This window comes from Bos indicus x Bos taurus, chromosome 23, assembly GCF_003369695.1.
Source record: "Bos indicus x Bos taurus breed Angus x Brahman F1 hybrid chromosome 23, Bos_hybrid_MaternalHap_v2.0, whole genome shotgun sequence".
In the NCBI taxonomy this organism is placed as follows: domain Eukaryota; kingdom Metazoa; phylum Chordata; class Mammalia; order Artiodactyla; family Bovidae; genus Bos; species Bos indicus x Bos taurus.
In genome coordinates, this window is record NC_040098.1 from 26,858,950 (window position 1) to 26,880,163 (window position 21,214).

The following is a 21,214-nucleotide window of genomic DNA, read 5'->3' on the forward strand; positions in this document are numbered from 1 at the left end:
TGGAAAATATCTTCAAGGCAGAACATTACCACCAAATCATGGTTAAAGCAGTCAATTGCTGTTTAGTCGCTAAGTTGTGTCCAACACTTGTACAACCCCCCTGGGTTGTAAACCACCAGGCTCCTCTGTCCATGGATTTCCCAGGCAAGAATATGGGAGCAGGTTGCCATTGCCTTCTCCAGGGGATCTTTCTGACCCAGGGATTAAACCCACATCACCTTCTTGGCAGGCAGATTCTTAAACACTGAGTCACCTGGGAAGCCAAAGTAGTCATTTAAGCTACAGTTATAAATTGGCTAAATTAACCTACATTAAAAAAAAATGAAAAAACAAAACAAAACAAAACAAAAAAGAGAGTTCCAGAAAAAACATCTATTTCTGCTTTATTGACTATGTCAAAGCCTTTGACTGTGTGGATCACAATAAACTGTGGAAAATTCTGAAAGAGATGGGAATACCAGACCACCTGACTTGCCTTTTGAGAAACCTATATGCAGGTCAGGAAGCAACAGTTAGATCTGGACATGGAACAACAGACTGGTGCCAAATAGGAAAAGGAGTACATCAAGGCTGTATATTGTCACCCTGCTTATTTAACTTCTATGCAGAGTATATCATGAGAAACGCTGGGCTGGAAGAAGCACAAGCTGGAATCAAGATTGCCAGGAGAAATATCAATAACCTCAGATATACAGATGACACCACCCTTATGGCAGAAAGTGAAGAGGAACTAAAAAGCCTCTTGATGAAAGTGAAAGTGGAGAGTGAAAATGTTGACTTAAAGCTCAACTTCCAGGGGTCAGCATGGGAGATCCCACCCATGACAGGGTCATGCGGAGGAGACCTGACAAGCAAGGTGGATCAGGACTCGAGGGACTCCCCTGGACCTGCTTGAGCATATACCCCAAAACCAAATCTGTCTGTCTGTCTACTATTTACTATATTATGCCTTTCACCAACTCTTTTGACATTAACAGGGGGCTATCCCCAACCACCTTTCTCTGAAGAAAATCAACTTAGGGGTCTAGTTAATAAGTCTCCCAGGCATGAAAGGAGTATTTCAATTTAAACTCCTGTTGGCATTCTAGCTTGCTTGGCAGGTTTATCCATACTCTTGCAACTAACGCACATGATTGTTCACAACTTCCCAACCATGAAAGGCACGGGAAGCCTAAGCATTCTAAAAGTCCTAATGGGCATAGAGCCCTTTAAGGGGTGAAAAATTATTAGATAGTACTGGTGAAGGGTTTCATTGTTGAGCCAATGCTTGCTGCCAAGCTTCCATATCCCTTACCCATTGTGTGCCTGGGAGTGCATTACTTGATATAGTTGGAATATAGAAAAAAACAAGTAATAGCCTTGGCATTAGCAACATAAGACCTTTGAGTTGATAAGTTCTTTCTTTGTTGTAACCCACTGCACCTTTGATCCATAAGAATGTAACTTTATTATTATTTTTTAAGTACTTTCTGTATGACTCTGCATCTTTCACTTCTGGAAATGTGTAACTCAGGATATAAAAGCTCCTTTTGAAAATAAAGCTGCAGACCCGCTTCACCTAAGCTTGGTCTCCCCATGTCATCTCTCTCGCTGATGCCATTCATCCTAAGGGTATCCCTGGACTCTGCTGAGGCTGGACCCTGGCACTCAACATTCAGAAAACTAAGATCATGGCATCTGGTCCCATCACTTCATGGGAAATAGATGGGGAAACAGTGTCAGGCTTTATTTTTTTGGGCTCCAAAATCACTGCAGATGATGATTGCAGCCATGAAATTAAAAGACGCTTACTCCTTGGAAGGAAAGTTATGACCAACTTAGATAGCATATTCAAAAGCAGAGACATTACTTTGCCAACAAAGGTGCGTCTAGTCAAGGTTATGGTTTTTCCAGTAGTCATGTATGGATGTGAGAGTTGGACTGTGAGGACAGCTGCACACCGACGAACTGATGCTTTTGAACTGTGGTGTTGGAGAAGATTCTTGAGAGTCCTTTGGACTCCAAGGAGATCCAACCAGTCCATTTTAAAGGAGATCAGTCCTGGGTATTCTTTGGAAGAACTGATGCTAAAGCTGAAACTCCAATACTTTGGCCACCTCATGTGAAGAGTTGACTAACTCTTCGCATGAGGTGGCCGAAAAGACCCTAATGCTGAGAGGGATTGGCAGCAGGAGGAGAAGGGGATGACAGAGGATGAGACGGTTGGATAGCATCATGGACTCAATGGACATGAGTTTGAGTGAACTCTGGGAGTTGGTGATGGACAGGGAGGCCTGGCGTGCTGTGAGGCATGGGGTCCAAAGAGTCGGACACGACTGAGCAACTGAACTGAACTGAACCTACATAACCTTATATCCAGAGGAGAGTGAATGCTTCTGGAGGCTAAGACTCTCAAAAACTGGGAGAAATATCATGAGAGCAGAAGGAATGGCAGGCTATGGGAAGAGAGTCATCTCTGAGTGCTCTTGTCCAACATTTCTTTCATGATTTTGCCTCTGAAATGTCCCAGTACTTTTATGGACCTGGAAGATTCTCTGTTTTTTAACAATGAAACATATAAAATTTTTCTCATCAAATTACTTTCCCAGCAATAAAAACTGTATCTTCCTCTCCTTTGTGGACAAAGGTCAACCAATTTACGGCCCAAATATCTTTGCTAAGTCATCAGTTGTGTCTGGGTTGTTATTGCAATCATTCTCATGTAGGCAATAAAATTTTACATGATTTTATTTCTCCTTATCTCAAGTAAGACATTTAAACATCATCAGTTACTGAAATGGAAGAAAGAGACAGAGAGAGGCATCTTATTACACTCAGTAGAGAGTTCATGGAGAGCAAACAGAGATGAGAAAATCAGCAAACTTTGTGGGAAAAACTATTTGAAGACTGTTCTATATGAATTATTTTAAAAATGCAGGCGGAAATAAAATAATAAAGACACTAAATATAAGGAAATATGAACTTCATTCATTCAATTGCTTATTTGTTCTAAATTGTGCAAGCCAGTATAAACTAACAAAACATTAAGAAGCTTGCAAGCAAGGAAATCATTTCCTGAGCATTAGGAGAGAGAAATTGTCATCCCTTGATTTGTGATAGAATTCTATTATTGGAAATAAATTTTCAGGAACTACTATGTAACTGGAGAATGAATATATGTATATTTCAGCAGAATGCCAAAAAATAAAATAAAAGTAAAATTATACAGACAGAACATTTACATAAGAACAAAACATAGTCTTTAATCAGGGAAGCATAGCAGTTGTCTTTACCAAAGAAAATCAGGATTTAAAGCAAAAAATCTCCAGAGATGCCTTTATCATTTTTTTTTTCCTTTTTGGAGCCCTACATAAAGTTAAGTGGTAGAAAAACCGACCCCCATTTCTCTATCAGCAGTAGCCAAAGTCTCTCACCTGAGCACCTTATAATAATAGTGGGCTTCCAAGCATGCTAAGTCACTTCAGTCACGTCCAACTTAGTGCCACCCTATGAACTGCAGTTTGCCAGGTTCTTCTGTCCATGGGATTATCTGGGCAAGGATACTGCAGTGGGTTGCCATATCCTCCTCCAGAGGGATCTTCCCTACCCAGGGATTGAACCCACATCCATCAGCATGGGCAGGTGAGTTGTTTTTTTTTTTTTTTTTACCACCAGCACCACCTGGGAAACCCAATAATGGATTTGCTTGGTAGAAATTCCTGATATTTTTAATGTAATTTTAATGTTAGGACTTGGCTGTTACTTTTTGCCTTAGATTTTTCCTATTTAACTTTTTTGTTTGACATTAACCATGGAGTTAACAATTTGTCCAGTAAAAAGAGAGTTATTAGCAATTACTAGGTAGGCTCAGAGAAATGAGAAATACAGCATCTGGGTGTCCACAGGTGCTGCACAGTTGCAGGCCATAACATCCTTCAAGTCCCTGAAATTCTCCAAAGCCGGGGAGAATATTACTGAGGCATTTGTTTTTCTGATGTCCCTTGTGCATTCAAGATCATTGAAATCTGTTCTTAATCTTGCCCATTAATCTAAAAGAATATCCTCCAAATAGGATCATTCAGCATTTTCATCTACAAAACTTTATAGATGAGAAACATTTCTATGTGTATGTTTTCTCTAGTCTGACAGCAGGAGAGGATAGGTTTGGTAATTTATCACCCAAATTGCCATGTGAGAGACAGAACCATGTACAGCATTCTCAGAACAGGTGTAAACACCTCCAAGGCCAAAGAAATGCATCTTGTTGACATCAGTGTGGGACTTGAGAACCTTGAGAGTCAGTTACACTTGTCTATTAGGGATCAAATGCAAGAAACCAGAAGATATCTTATAAATTCAGCTGATGATCCCTAGGATTTAGTTTTTGTCCTAATTGATTAAACTGAATGTAGATGTTTCAATAACACATGAAAGGTAGATGATTCCTGTGTTCTTGCCTAGAGTAATCATTAGAGTTCCAATTTAATTTTATGGGTTGACAGTATGTAATTCATGGGAATATCCTGGAGAAAATAAACTCCTGATGACTGCAAATATAGGCAGCAACTTTGTGAATGGATGGGACAGAAATATTTATGGAGCTGGAGATGTAGAAATCAACTATTTTCAACATCCTGGACAGATTTTCCATAAATTGTAGGATTAATAAAGCTAAACTGCAAAAACTTGTAGAGGTAGTATGTATATACATTCCTTCCTCTGATCAAGATAAATACATAAACCTTGGAATCTGGTGTGAGAATGTATCGTTTAAACCTCTACTATATGCTATGATCTCTAAAATAATAACAATAACAATGTATTCTTTTTCTCATAGTGTTTTATGTTTTTAAAATTAATCAATATGTTGATAATACAGACAAAAAACTTGGTTTTTAAGCCATTATTTAATTCCCTCATCTCTGCTATTCTGTCTTTCTTTTGAATGTTTCTCTCCTAGCTATGGATTATATTTTTCTCCTGCATCTAGCTAGTAATTTTTTGCTGATGTTGGATATTTTGAATATTACATCATTGACTGTTGAAGTCTGTGTTTTGGATTGTTGAGTATTGACTTTTTCTGGTACAGTTTAGTTACTCAAAAATTGGCTTGAATCTTTTAAGGTTTGTTTTAAACTTTGTCAAAGTAGGATGAGAGTAGCCATTAATATATGATCAGTTTTATCTTACCACTAGACTTGCTAATTTTACAGTGTTTTGTCAGTGTCCCATATGTTCAGTGAAAGCTCTTCACTCCAGCTGCTATAAACTTGAATGCCTCCCAGTCCTATACAAGTCTTATAAATGTTATGGATCCTTTGCTACTGTTTTCCTTGCTTCTTTAGTTTCATGCTACACATGCATAACTGGGAGAAACTCAGAAACAGAATCAAGGTAGGAAACTAAGGAGATACATGGAGTTATTTCTTTAAAAAGCTATTTCCTCATGATATTCAGTTATAAAAGTTCCAACTTCCTTCAGCCACAGAAACTGATCTTATTCTATCATTTATTGGATCACTTATTGGATCACCTGAGGAATACCACAAGACTCTCTTGGTCTCACTCCTCTTTTAAATGAAGTCCAGATGGTGCCTTAAGGTAGAACACCAGGATCATCTTAGGACTCAACTTATTTGTCTGCCTTTGCTTAGGAATCACAAAAATTCTAACACAATGTTTGAAGATAACAATTATCCATTTCTTTAAATAATTTGAAAATTATTTCTGAAGATTCACAGAGAACTTATGGCAAATAGTTAATTTCTTTTTTTTTTTCTAAAGCTGTATTATATTTAGCAATGTATGGTAACTATCAAGGGATTTTTCAAAGTTAAAAAGGAAGGATTGACTAACAGTAGAAAAAAATTTTGTATGTCAAAATGAATTACTCTTTTATTGAGAATATCTCCATAAAGCCATGTAAGAGTCTGTGAAAGAGAAGTAATGCATAGATTCAGAAGAGAGGAAAGAGAAAGGCAGAGAAAATGAGAAAGCAGAGAAAGAAAACATAGACATCTGTTAGGAAATGGTGGCCTCCATAGAGAAGGAAGAACAATGGGGGAAGGAGAATATGAAATGAAGAAAAGAGGAGGAGGAAGACGAAGAGAAGAGAAAGAGGAAGAAGAATCAGAGACAACAATGCTACTCTGTCTGTAAGACTGAGATGAAGATTTGTCAAAAACTCTAAACGTGTTAAAAGTTGTATTACCAGAAAAAGGGAAATAGGACATCCATAAATGACAAGCCTGCATGCTCAATTGCTCAGTTGTGTCCAACACTTGTGACCCTGTGGACTGTAGCCCACTAAGCTTCTCTGTCCAAGAGATTGTCCAGGTAAGATTATTGGAGTGGGTTGCCAATTCCTCCTCCAACAGATCTTGCTGACCCAGGGATCAGACCAGGATCCCGTACACTGGCAGGCACATTCTTAACTACTGAGCCACCTTGGAAGCCTACCTGTCTCCTACATGTGTGTATATTTGAATTTCACTGTAAAGAAGTGTTGCCCGAGCAAAGAAAAACAGTTAATATTTTGCATCCCCAAAGAATTCCTGCCCTATCTCCTCTTAGTGTTTTATTTCCTAATTTATTCCTTTTGCACAAAGGGGTAGAGGGATGTAAGACAACCCAGCCTCCAATTGGTGAGAGGCCCTTTGGAAATGTATGGCTCCAGTTTTCACAAACATAGATCAAGTAGCACCATGCAGTATACTGTGAAAGGAGTCCCATTGGTTCTCCTTCCTTCTTAACTGTATACTTTTATATGGAATGAATTGCTTATTTTTCCCTTGTACTTCTCAGAAGGTCACCAAGAAAGAGACAGTTACCAATACAATATTTCACTGCGTGCATTGATATTCTCTCATATATTTCTTTTACTTTATTGTATTTTTAAAATTTATTAATTTTTTAATTGAAGGATAATTGCTTTACAGAATTTTGTTTTCTGTCAAACATCAACATGAATCAGTCATAGGTATACATATGCACCCTCCCTCCTGAAACTCCTTCCCATCTCCTTTCCCACCCCATCCTTCTAGGTTGATACAGAGCCCTGTTTGAGTTCTCCAAGATGTACAGCAAATTCCCATTGGCTACCTATTTTATATGTGATATGTAAGTTTCCATGTTACTTTCTCCATACATCTCAACCTCTCCTCCCCTCTCCCCATGTCCGTAAGTCTATTCTCTATGTCTGTTTCTCCATTTCTGCCCTGCAAATAAATTCTTCAATACCATCTTTCTAGATTCCTTATATATGCATTAGTATATTATATTTCTCTTTCTCTTTCTGACTTACTTCACTCCATACAATAGGCTCTAGGTTCATCCACCTCATTAGAACTGACTCAAAGGCATTCCTTTTTAAGGCCAAGTAATATTCTATTGTGTGTGTGTGTATATATATATATATATATATATATATATATATATATATATACCACAACTTATTTATCAACTTATCTGTCAATGGACATCTAGGTTGCTTCCATGTTCTAGCTATTGTAAATAGTGCTGTAATGAACATTGAGGTACAGGTGTCTCTTTCAATTTTGGTTTCCTCAGGGTATATGCCTAGGAGTGGGATTGCTGGGTCATATGGTGGTTTTATTCCTAGTTTTTAAAGGAATCTCCATACCATCTTCCATAGTGGCTGTGTCAATTTACATTCCCACCAACAGTGAAAGAGGGTTCCCTTTTCTCCACACCCTCTCCAGCATTCATTGTTTGCAGACTTCTTGATGATGGCCATTCTGACCAGTGTGAGGTGATATCTCATGATAGTGTTGATTTGCATTTCTCTAATAATGAGTGATATTGAGCATCTTTTCATGTGTTTGGTAGCCATCTGTATGTGTTCTTTGGAGACATGTCTGTTCAGGTCTCTTTCCCACTTTTTGATTGGGTTGTTTGTTTCTTTGACATTGAGTTGTATGAGCTGCTTGTATATTTTGAAAATCAATCCTTTGTCAGTTGTTTCATTTCCTATTATTTTCTCCCCTTCCAAGGACTGCCTTTTCACCTTGCTCAGAGTTTCCTTTGCTATGCAAAAACTTTTAAGTTAAACCAGGTCCAACTTGTTTACTTTTGTTTTTATTTCTTTTACTTTAAGAGATGGGTCAAAGAAGATCTTGCTTTGATTTATGTCAGACTGTTATGCCTATGTTTTTCTCTAAAAGGGTTTTATAGTTTGTGGTAGGTCTATTTAGGTCTTTAATCCATTTAGGTCTTTAATCTATTTTGAGTTTATCTTTGTGAATGTTGTTAGGAAGTGTTCTAATTCCATTCTTTAGGTCTTTAATCCACTTTGAGTTTATCTTTGTCAATGGTGTTAGGAAGTGTTCCAATTTCATTCTTTTACATGTAGCTGTCCAGTTTTCCCATCACCACTTATTGAAGAGGCTGCCTTTGCTCCATTGTATATTCTTGCCTCTTTTGCCCAAAATAAGGTACCCATTTGTGCATGGATTTATTTCTGGACTTTCTGTCTTGTTCCATTGGTCTATACTTCTGCTTTTGTTCCAGTACCATACTGTCTTGATCACTGTAGCTTCATAGTATAATCTGAAGTCAGGAAGGTTGATTCCTGTAGTTCCATTCTTCTTTCTCAAGACTTCTTTGGCTATTCAGAGTCTTTTGTGTTTCCATATGAATTGTGAAATTTTTTGCTCTAGTTCTGTGAAGAATGCCATTAGTAATTTGATAGGGATAACATTGAATCTGTAGATTATACTTGGTAATTACATTTTCACAATATTGATTCTTCCTACCTAGGAACATGAAATATCTCTCCATCTGTTTATGTAGTCTTTGGTTTATTTCATCAGTGTCCTATAATTTTCTGTATACAGTTCTTTTGTCTCCTTAGGTAGGTTTATTCCTAGATATTTTATTCTTTTTGTTGCAATGGTGAATAGGGTTGATTCCTTAATTTCTTTTTCTGATTTTTCATTGTAAGTATGTAGAAATGCAAGTGATTTCTGTGTATTGATTTTGTATCCTGTGACTTGCTAAACTCATTGATTAGCTCTAGTAATTTTCTGATAGTAGCTTTAGGGTTTTCTAAGTACAGTATCATGTCAACTGCTAACACTGAGAGCTTTACTTCTTCTTTTCTGTTCTGAATTCCTTTTATTTATTTTTCTGCTCTGATTGCTCTAGCAAGGGCTTCCAAAACTATGTTGAATAATACTGATGAGTGGACACCCTTGTCTTCTTCCTGATCTTAGAGGGAATGCTTTAAGTTTTTCACCATTGAGAATAATGTTTGCTGTGGGCTTATCATATATGGCCTTTACTATGTTGAGGTAGGTTCCTCCTATGCCCATTTTTAAAATCATAAATGGGTGCTAAAGTTTGTCAAAAGCTTTTTCTGGGTCTATTGAGATGATCATATGGTTTTTATCTTTCTATTTGTTAATATGGTGTGTCACACTGATTTGCATATAGTGAAGAATCCTTGCATCCCTGGAATAAACCCAATTTGATCAAGGTGTATGAGCTTTTTAATACTTGTTGAACTGTGTTTGCAAGAATTTTGTTGAGGACTTTTGCATCCATATTCATCAGTGATATTGGCCTGTAGTTTTCTTTTTTAGTGTTGTCTTTGTCTGGTTTTGCTACCAGAGTAATGGTGGCCTTGTAGAATGAGTTAGGAAGTGCTTCTTCTGCAATTTTTTGAAAGAGTTTTAGAAGGATAGCCATTAGCTCTTCTCTAAATGTTTGATGGAATTCTCCTGTGAAGCCAGCTGGTCCTGGGCTTTTTTTGGGAGGGAGATTTTTGATCATAGTTTTGATTTCAGTGCTTGTAATTGGGCTGTTCATAATTTCTATTTCTTCCTGGTTCAGTCTTGAAAGATTGAACTTTTCTAAGTATCTGTACATTTTCCAGGCTATCCATTTTATTACTATATAGTTGTACATAATAGTCTCCTATAATCCTTTGTATTTCTGCTTTGTCTGTTGTAACCGCTACTTTCTCCTTGCTAATTTTGTTGATTTGACTCCTCTTTTTCTCTTGATGAGTCTGGCTAAAGGTTTGTCAATTTTGTTTATCTTCTCTATAAAAAGCTTTTAGTTTTATTCATTTTTACTCTTCTTTCTTTGTTTCTTTTTCATTTATTTCTGCTCTGATCTTTATTATTTTTTACCTTCTCCTAATTTGGGGGTTTCTTGGTTCTTCTTTTTCCAGTTGTTTTAGATGTAAAGTTAGGCTGTCTATTTGATGTTTTTCTTGTTTCTTGAGATAGGATTGTACTGATATAAACTTCCCTCTTAGAACTGCTTTTGCTGCATCCCATAGGTTTTGACTTGTGTTTTCATTGTCATTTGTTTCTAGGAATTTTTAATTTCACTTTTGATTTCTTCAGTAACCTGAAGTATCACTGAAGTGTTAGGAAGTGTTCTAATTTCATTCTTTTACATTTTAGAAATCTACTGTTTAATCTTCATGTGCTTGTGTTTTTTGCAGTTTTTTCCTTGTAATTGATATCTAGTCTCATAACATTGTGGCCAGAAAAGATGCTTGATATGGTTTCAATTTTCTTAAATTTACTAAGGTTTGATTTATGACCCAAGATGTGGCCTATCCTGGAGAATGTCCCATGTGCATTTGAGAAGAAGGTGTATTCTTCTGCATTTGGATGGAATGTCCTGAAGATATCAGTGAGATCTATCTCATCTAATGTATCATTTTAGACTAGTGTTTCCTTATTAATTTTGTTTTGATGATCTGTCCATTGGTGTTAGTGGGGTGTTAAAGTCTCCTACTAATATTGTGTCACTGTCAATTTCTCTTTTTATGTCCGTTAGTGTTTGTCTTATGTATTAAGGTGCTCCTATTTTGGGTGCATAGATATTTACAATTGCTATGTCCTCCTCTTGGATTGATCCCTTGATCATTATGTAGTGTCCTTCCTTATCTCTTGTAATAGTCTTTATTTTAAGGTCTGTTTTGTCTGATATGAGGACTGCTACTCCAGCTTTCTTTTGCTTTCCATTTGCATGGAATGAAATTTCCATCCTCTCACTTTCAGTCTATATGTGTGTTTAGGTATGAGGTGGGTTTCTTGTAGACAGCATATATGTGGGTCTTTTTTTTTGTATCCATTCAGCCATTCTTTTGGTTGGAGCATTTAATCTATTTACATTTAAAGTTATTATTGATAAATATATATTTTCCTATTCCCATTTTCTTAATTATTAGAGGTTTGTTTTTGTAGACCTTTTTATTTTCTTGTATTTCTTGACTATATAAGTCCCTTTAACATGTGTTGTAAAGCTGATTTGGTGGTGCTGAATTCTCTTAACTTTTGCTTGTCTGAAAAGTTTTTGATTTCTCCATCAATTTTGAATGAAATCCTGGCCAGGTAGTGTACTCTTGGTTGTCGATTTTTCCCTTTCAGTACTTTAAATATATCCTGCCATTCCCTTCTGGCCTGCAGAGTTTCTGCTTTAAGATAAGCTGTTAAACATGTGGGATTCCCCTTGTATGCCACTTGTTGCTTTTCCCTTGCTGCTTTTAATATTCTTTCTTTGTGTTTAATTTTCGTTAATTTGATTATTATGTGTCTTGACATTTTTCTCCTTGGGTTTATCTTGTATGGGACTTTTTGCAAATCTTGGACTTGATTGACTATTTCCTTTTCCATGTTGGGGAAATTTTAAACTATAAACTCATCAAAACTTTTCTAATACACTTTCTTTTTCTTTTCTTCTTCTGGGACCCCTATAATTTGAATGTTGGTGCAGTTTAAAATTGTCCCAGAGGTCGCTAAGACTATCCTCAGTTCTTTACATTCTTTTTACTTTATTTGGCTCTTCAGCAGTTATTTCCACCATTTTATCTCCCAGCTCACATGATCTGTTCTTCTGCTTCAGATATTCTGATACTGATTTTTTTCTAGAGTATTGTTAATTTCAGTAGTTGTGTTTTTTTTTTTTTTTAATCTCTGTATGCTTATTCTTTAATTATTCTAGGTCTGTTAGTTGATTCTTGCATTTTCTCCATTCTATTTTCAAGGTTTTTGATCATCTTTATTATCACTATTCTCAATTCTTTTTCAGGTATTTTACCTATTTCCTCTTCATTTATTTGTACGTCTGTATTTCCAGTTTGTTCATTCATTTATGCAATATTTCTCAGTCTTTTCATAATTTTTTTTAAACTTACTGTGTTTGATGTCTCTTTTTCCCAGCCTTCAAGGTCGAATTCTTTCTTCTTTTTGGTTTCTGCCTTCCTATGTTTGGTCCAGTGGTTTGTGTGAGCTTCATATAGGGTGAGATTTGTGCTGAGGTGTTTTTTTTTTTTTTTTTTCCCCTGATGGGGAGGACTTAGTGAGGTGGTAATTCTGTCTGCTGATGATTGGATTTGTATTTTTGTCTTTTTTGTTGTTTGGATGAGGGGTCCTGCACAGGGTGCTACTGGTAGTTGGGTGATGCTGTATTCAAGTGGTTTCTTTTGTGGGAGTTCTCACTATTTGATACTCCCTAGGGTTAGGAGTTCTCTGATTCTAGGGTCTTGGAGTCAATGCTCCCACAAACAAAGGCTCAGGGCTTGATCTCTGGCCAGGAATGGAGATTGCACAGGTGGTTTGTATGGCATTAAATGAGATTAAAACAAATACCCTGAAATGAGAAGCCAAACATGAACCCAGACAAATGGCAGTTACAAAATCAAGCAAATGATAATTAAAATAATGGAATATACACATACACCCATAAGCAAAATCAAAAGAGTTCAATAAAAATAAAATACAATAGATTGACCCAGTGAACAAAGGAAACCAAAAATGATGTCCACCAGTTAAGAACAAAAGTAACTAAAGCACAAATTGGAAAACAAAACTAAAGTAAGGTGCCAACTGAGACATAAAGAAATGAAAACAAAATTCACAAATATGATGAGAAAACGAAAGGAAAGAAAGAAAAGAAAGAAAGAATAAAAATGGAAAGTTAGGGCGGTCCTAAGATGGCGGACCTCAGCGTGACTAGGCAAATGGTGTTAGGCACAGGCAACCAAGAAAAGGAACCCCCTCATGAAGGATCACCTCCCACAGCTCCTGAGTTGCCTGGTGCTCCTTCCTCATACCCAAACGTGCCCCCATATCAGGAAGCACCATCTCCACAAAAGCCAGCTCGAGTATATCCCTTAGTTGAAACTGGAGGAGAATTTGGACCAACCCGGGTCCATAAGCCCTTCTCCCTCTTAGAACTAAGACAGATCAAACAAGACCTGGGAAGCTATACAGATGATCCAGGCAAATATGTAAATACATTCCAACATATTACCTTGGCCTTTGACTTGACATGGAAAGACATCATGGTCATATTTAGTCAAACTTTATCTGATCCTGAACATACCAGGGTCTTAAAGGAAGCCCAGAGGTATGCAACAGGGCTTCACATGTCCAGTGATAAATACCGAGTAGGGGAAACTGCAGTCCCCTCCTCCAATCCTAATTGGAATTATAATGACCCTGAGCACATCTGGGAAAGAGATCGTTTTCTAATCTGTGTGAAGGCAGGACTGAAAGCAGCCCAACAAAAAGTAATTCTATGTCAGTCTTTCAAAGGTTGTGCTCTGCCCCCTTCCCTCCTGTTTCATGCTCTTTTCTGAGCCCCATCCAGACCCACAAGGTTGCCTCTACAATCTTCTGGAGAGACAACCAGAAAATAGCTGGCCTTGGGAGGGAAATACTCTATAATATCCAACCCCCTAATCCTACCCAATACTGGTCACACTGGAGATCTTGGGGACGCCCAACTCCAGTCTGGGGGGGTCCCAGGAGGTCATCACACCTTGACCTGCCTAGGGATCTGGTCCTCGAAAGGTTGTCACGCCTCAACCTGCTCGGGGATCCGCTAGTCCCAGGGGTCCCAGGAGGCCGTCACGCCTCGACCTGCCCGGGGATTCGATCTCTAGGAGGCTGTCATGCCTTAGCCTGCTTGGGGATCTGCACCCTGACCCAGGGACGCCTGGCTCTCAGGTTGCAACAGTACTAGGTAGGATGAATTTACATCATATCTATTCCCGTCCACAGTGGGCAAACTAGCAATGAGTTACATACTCCTTAATTCTACCCAGCACTGGTCACACTGGAGACCCTGGGGACGCCCAAACTCCTGTCTTGGGGTTCCATGAGGTCATCACGCCTTGACCTGCCTAGGGATCTGGTCTTCAAAGGTTGTCATGCTTCAACCTGCTCGGGGATCTGCCAGTCCCATGGGTCCCAGGAGGTCATCACGCCTCAACCTGCCCAGGAACCCAATTCTTGGGAGGCTGTCACGCCTTGACCTGCCTGGGGATTCGATCTCTAGGAGGCTGTCACGTCTCAGCCTGCCTGGGGATCTGCACCCTGACCCGGGGATGCCTGGCTCTCAGGTTGCAACAGTTCTGGGTAGGATAAGCTTCAGAAAGACTCACCCCTAAGGAAGTCTACCTATGCAAACAGAAAGAATCCTATTACTTGTGGGACTGTGCCCAGTCTCAGCAATAACTCAGGAGCCCAATAAGAACCCCATTGCCTTTCTGGAAAGGCTTAAAGAGGCAATCCAAAAGTTTACCAATCTGGACTTAGACTCTTACAAGGAACAGGTGATTTTAAAGGACAAATTCCTGTCCCAATGTGCATCAGATATCAGAATTAAGTTACAACAGCTACAACAGCAGGACCTTGCTGCCTCTTTAGATGAGATGGTCCAGACAGCCACCAATATCTTTTATAACAGAGAACAGGAGAAGGAGGCCAGGGCCCAGGAAAAGGAGAGAAAGAAAGAGACAAGGCATGCCCGGATGCTGACCACCCTCCAGAGAAGCCCTATGGCAAACCCCGAGTCCTTGAAGGACAAGGCACGAGACAAATGTCTGATCTGTAGACAGGCGGGGCATTGGGCCAAAGAGTGTCTAAACCGTGACAAGTCTCCTAGAACAGCTTGCCACAAATGCCATCAACTGGGACATTGGGCAGCACACTGCCCTGGGGACCCAAGAGCCTCAAGGTCAAGCGCCAAGCCTACCCTCACGATGGTTCAAGAGGACTGAAGCGGCCCGCTCCAGCCAGCCCGTCTGTCACAGATAACTATCACAGGGCTGAAGCCAAGGGTGCAACTGGATGTGGCAGGTAGGTCTGAGAATTTCTTGGTTGACACAGGGGCTACCTACTCTGTCTTGATCTCCTACTCTGGAGCCTTCTCCTCCCAAATCTGTACCATTTTGGGTGCTACAGGAAAAGCAACTACTAAAAGATTCACCTGAGCACTTCTTTGTTGCTTGGATGGACAAATATTTTCCCACCAGTTTCTGGTGGTCTCTGAGTGTCCTACTCCCTTATTGGGAAGAGATACACTCACTAAACTGGAGACCACCCTTGTCATGGGAAGTTTTTCAGCCCCTAGAGCTCTACAGCTCCTGGTTACTACTGAAGAACCCATTAAACCTTCAATAGAGAGGGACCACAAACTATGGAAAGACAAAATTAACTCCCAGGTGTGGGACCAGGGGATTCCTGGACGAGCCCACCAAGCTGAACCGGTCATCATTGTCCTCCGAGATCCCACTCGGTTTCCTAACTGGAAACAATATCCTCTCAAAAGAGAGGCTCAGGAGGGACTACATCCTTTAATAAATAAATTCCTTGCTTGTGGGCTATTGGTCCCCACCAGTTCACCATGTAACACCCCAATCCTCTCAGTAAAGAAAAAAGACGGAACCTGGTGAATGGTTCAAGATCTCCGGATCATAAGTGAAGCTGTAGTCTCCCTCCATCCCACAGTACCCAATCCCTATGTAGTCTTGGGAGAAATCCCACCCAGTGCCAAGTGGTTTACAGTCTTGTATCTCAAAGATGCATTTTTTTTGCTTACCACTGGCTAAAGAATCCCAATACCTTTTTGCCTTTGAGTGGGAGGCCCCAGGAGAAAAACACCAACAGATGACTTGGACAGTATTACCTCAGGGGTTCAGAGATAGCCCCCACCTGTTTGGACAGGCCCTTAGCCAGGACCTCCTAGATCTGGACCTGGGACCTAATGGGGAAATATTACAATACGTAGATGACCTACTAATCTGCTCTCCAGATGAGAAAAGTGCCCCAAAACATGCAATTCAGGTTCTAAACTTCTTGGCAGAAAGGGGATATAAAGCCTCCCATGCTAAGGCACAGATGGTCGAGACAAAGGTCACTTACCTGGGAGTTCAGATTACACACGGGTCCAGGAGGCTGCCCTGTGATCGGGTACAAGGAATTCTCCAGTTGCCCTCCCCCACGACTTGAAAATAATTGCGAGCTTTCCTGGGGTTAACTGGTTATTGTAGAATCTGGATACCCAACTATGGTCTAATTGCCCAACCCTTATATGAAAGCTTAAAGGGACGACATGATTCAATCCCACTGATGTGGGGAGCTCCTCAAAAGAAGGCAGAGGCTACACTAAAACAGGCCTTAACTCAGGCATCTGCCTTGAGGTTGCCAGACCTAGAAAAAGCATTCCAACTTTATGTCCATGAAAGAGAGGGAATAGCCTTGGGAGTGTTAACTCAAAGGTTGGGATCTGAGCCCCAGCCTGTAGCTTACTTATCCAAGAGGCTCCATCCAACTACCTGAGGATGGCCCCCCTGCCTTCGAAATCTTGCAGCTATTGCAGTCATGATAGAAGATGCTTTAAAACTTTCCTTTGGGGACAAACTAACCATTTTTACCAGCCACCAAGTAAAACAACTCCTAATGGGAGAGGCCATTTATGGATGTCTGATCAAAGAATCCTCAGATATCAAGTAATGATGATGGAAAATCCAGGCCTCACTATATCCCCTTGTGAGGTTCTTAATCTAGCCACCCTCCTACCTACCCGCGAGGGCTCTCTCCCCTTTCACTCTTGTCTAGAAACCTTGGACCACTGGACAAAACCCCAAGAGGGATTGTCAGAAGATCCTTTGACCAATCCTGAGGAAATCTTGTACACTGATGGAAGCATCTTTGTCCTGGATGGAAAAAGAAGAGCCGGGTATGCAGTAGTCTCCAATTTTGAGACCATAGAGGCTAAGCCTCTGCCACCAGGTACTTCAGCCCAGTTAGCTGAGCTCATAGCCCTGGCTCGAGTTTTAGAGCTGGGAAAAGGAAAAAGAATAGCCATTTACACTGACTCCAAGTATGCCTTTCTGGTGGTACATGCACATGCGGCTATTTGGAAAGAAAGGGGCCACTTGACCACCCGAGGGTCCCCAATCAAATATGGTAATCAGATTCTTTGACTTGGAGGCAGTCCATCTGCCCACTGAGGTTTCAGTCTCCCGCTGTAAAGGACACCAAAAAGGGAATATAGAAGTGGCACGAGGGAACCAAGCAGCTGATCAGGCAGCTAGGAGAGCAGCATTACAGAACCATGTTCTAATAGGGATTGCCACCTTAGTTCCACAGACTAATTTGCCAGAAGCTCCTTCATATACTGAAAGTGAGACTCTTAAAGCTAAGAGCGAGGGCTTTCAAGATCATATGGGGTGGTTCCAAAAGGAGGGACTCATTTTTCTCCCTGGGAACCGCCAATGGAAGTTGGTTAACTCCTTACATGCCACTACTCATTTAGGAGAAAAGGCCCTCCAAAGATTACTAGAAAGGTCCTTCAGAGGAACAGGTTTCAAAACAACTATAAGACAGGTGGTCTCCTTTTGTCCCACTTGCCAATTAAACAACCCCCAAGGAGCTCAAAGACCCCAGCTGGCCCAGCCTGTCCAACAACGTGGGGCTTACCCAGGAGAGGACTGGCAGATGGACTTCACGCAGATGCCAGTTTCTCAAGGGTATAAATACATATTAGTTATGATAGATACATTCACAGGATGGATTGAAGGCTTTCCCACCCAGACTGAGAAGGCTGAAGAGGTGGTAAAAAAACTGCTCCATGAAATCATTCCAAGATTTGGTCTGCCCAGTCATTACAAAGCCTTCTTCAGTGATCAATGCAAAGAAATAGAGGAAAACAACAGAATGGGAAAGACTAGAGATCTCTTCAAGAAAATTAAAGATACCAAGGGGACATTTCATGCAAAGATAGGCTCAATAAAGGACAGAAATGGTATGGACCTAACAGAAGCAGATGATATTAAGAAGAGGTGGCAAGAATACACAGAAGAACTGTACAAAAAATATCTTCACGACCCAGATAATCACATTGGTGTGATCACTGACCTAGAGCCAGACACCCTGGAATGTGAAGTCAAGTGGGCCTTAGGAAGCATCACTATGAACAAAGCTAGTGGAGGTGATGGAATTCCAGTTGAGCTCTTTCAAATCCTGAAAGATGATGCTGTGAAAGTGCTGCACTCAATATGCCAGCAAATTTGGAAAACTCAGCAGTGGCCACAGGACTGGAAAAGGTCAGTTTTCATTTCAATCCCAAAGAAAGGCAATGCCAAAGAATGCTCAAACTACCGCACTATTTCACTCATCTCACATGCTGGCAAAGTAAGGCTCAAAATTCTCCAAGCCAGGCTTCAGCAATACGGGAACTGTGTTCAAGCTGGTTTTAAGAAAAGGCAGAGGAACCAGAGACCAAATTGCTAACATCCGCTGGATCATGGAAAAAGCAAGAGAGTTCCAGAAAAACATCTATTTCTGCTTTATTGACTATGCCAAAGCCTTTGACTGTGTGGATCACAATAAACTGTGAAAAATTCTGAAAGAGATGGGAATACCAGACCACCTGATCTGCCTCTTGAGAAATTTGTATGCAGGTCAGGAAGCAACAGTCAGAACTGGATATGGAACAACAGAATGTTTCCAAATAGGAAAAGGAGTACGTCAAGGCTGTGTATTGTCACCCTGCTTATTTAATTTATATGCAGAGTACATCATGAGAAACGTTGGGCTGGAAGAAGCACAAGCTGGAATCAAGATTGCCAGGAGAAATATCAATAACCTCAGATATGCAGATGACACCACCCTTATGGCAGAAAGTGAAGAGGAACTAAAAAGCCTCTTGATGAAAGTGAAAGAGGAGAGTGAAAAAGTTGGCTTAAAGCTCAACATTCAGAAAACTAAGATCATGGCATCTGGTCCCATCACTTCATGGGAAATAGATGGGGAAACAGTGGAAACAGTGTCAGACTTTATTATTTTGGGGCTCCAAAATCGCTGCAGATGGTGACTGCAGCCATGAAATGAAAAGACGCTTACTCCTTGGAAGGAAAGTTATGACCAACCTAGATAGCATATTCAAAAGCAGAGACATTACTTTGCCAACAAAGGTTTGTCTAGTCAAGGCTATGGTTTTTCCTGTGGTCATGTATGGATGTGAGAGTTGGACTGTGAAGAAGGCTGAGCGCGGAAGAATTGATGCCTTTGAACTGTGGTGTTGAAGACTCTTGAGAGTCCCTTGCACTGCTAGGACATCAAACCAGTCCATTCTGAAGGAGATCAGCCCTGGGATTTCTTTGAAAGGAATGATGCTAAAGCTGAAACTCCAGTACTTTGGCCACCTCATGAGAAGAGTTGACTCATTGGAAAAGACTCTGATGCTGGGAGGGATTGGGGGCAGGAGGAGAAGGGGACGCCAGAGGATGAGATGGTTGGATGGTATCACTGAGTCAATGGACGTGAGTATGTGTGAACTCCGGGAGTTGGTGATGGACAGGGAGGCCTGGTGTGCTGCGATTCATGGGGTCGCAAAGAGTTGGACATGACTGAGCGACTGAACTGAACTGAAGATGGCAGAGGAATAGGACAGGGAAACCACTTTCTCCCCCACAAATTCATCAAAAGAACATTTGAACGCTGAGCAAATTCCACAAAATAACTTCTTAATGCTGACATCAGGCACCCAGAAAGGCAGCCCATTGTCTTCAAAAGGAGGTAGGAAAAAATATAAAAGATAAAAAGAGAGACAAAAGGTCTAAGGATGGAGATCCGTTCCTGCAAGGGAGTCTTAAAAAAGAGAGAAGTTTCCAAACATCAGGAAACTCTCACCGGCGAGTCTGTGGCAAGCCTTGGAATCTCAGAGGGCAACATAACAGGGAGGAAAAATAAATAAATAATTAAAACCCACAGATTACGTGCCTAATGGCAACTCCCAGTGGAGAAGCAGCACAGATACTCACATCTGCCACTAGCAAGTGTGGACTGGGCAGGGAGGCATGGGCTGCATTGCTTAGGGTGAGGACCGGGCATGAATGCCCCAAGGGCAATCTGAAGGAACTAACTTGAGATAGCAACCCAGACTGTGGGATAGCTTTCCCTCGAAAAGCCCTAACCTAAGACACCACCAGGCCCACTCACAGAACAAAGGACTGAGCAGAGCTATCCAGCTGTGGACTGGCCCATCCCCTGCTAGAGACAGGCAGAAAAGGGCAGCCAGAGCCGGAAGGGGGAAACTGTGGCCCCAGAGAGGCATCATTTACCAAACTGCAAGCAGGCTTGGTTGCTAACCAAGACTTCTTGGGATTCTGGATGGTCGACATCTGCCGGGAGGGTTGCAGCCAGAGATCAACTCCCCAGAAGAGACAGAGGTCACACCTGTGAAGGCGTGCCAGTTGTGCACCGGTTGTACACCCAGAAAACCTGGAAGCTGGGATGGGAGAGGAGATAAGATGCAGCCCCCAACTGGCAGTGACTGAGCTCACCAAGCACCTGGTCACCTGAGCTGCTCAGACCTGGGAAGGGCACAAAACGCAGGCCCAACCATGTCTGCACCTTTGTGGAGTACCCGAGAACCGGAACCTGAGTGGCTTAGACCTGGGAAGTGCATGCAACCCAGGGCCTGACTCAGACAGTTCCTGGCAGGGCAACCTAGAACCTGAACAGTGTAGACTGGGAAGCACACACGCCATGAACAGGGGCAAACCCAGTGTGGCTGACAATGTGAGCACTCCCCACAAACACCAATGGTGTTTGTTTGAAGTGTTCCACCCTCCCCACAGCATGCCTGAACAAGTAAGCCTAAAAAAGTGACCACCACTGCCCCCTTGTGTCAGGGTGGAAATTAGACACGGAAGAGACCAGCAAACAGAAGAAGCTAAAATAAACAGAGGGAACCACTTTGGAAGTGACAGGTGCAATAGATTAAAACCCAGCAATTAGCACCAACTACATATGAAGGGGCCTATAGATCTTGAAAACTATAAGCCAGATCAAGGAACTATCTGAAAATGAACTGAACCCACACTGGCCACAACACCACCAGAGAAAGTCATAGACATATTTTTACTATTATCATTTTTAAAATTTTTATTTTTTTATTT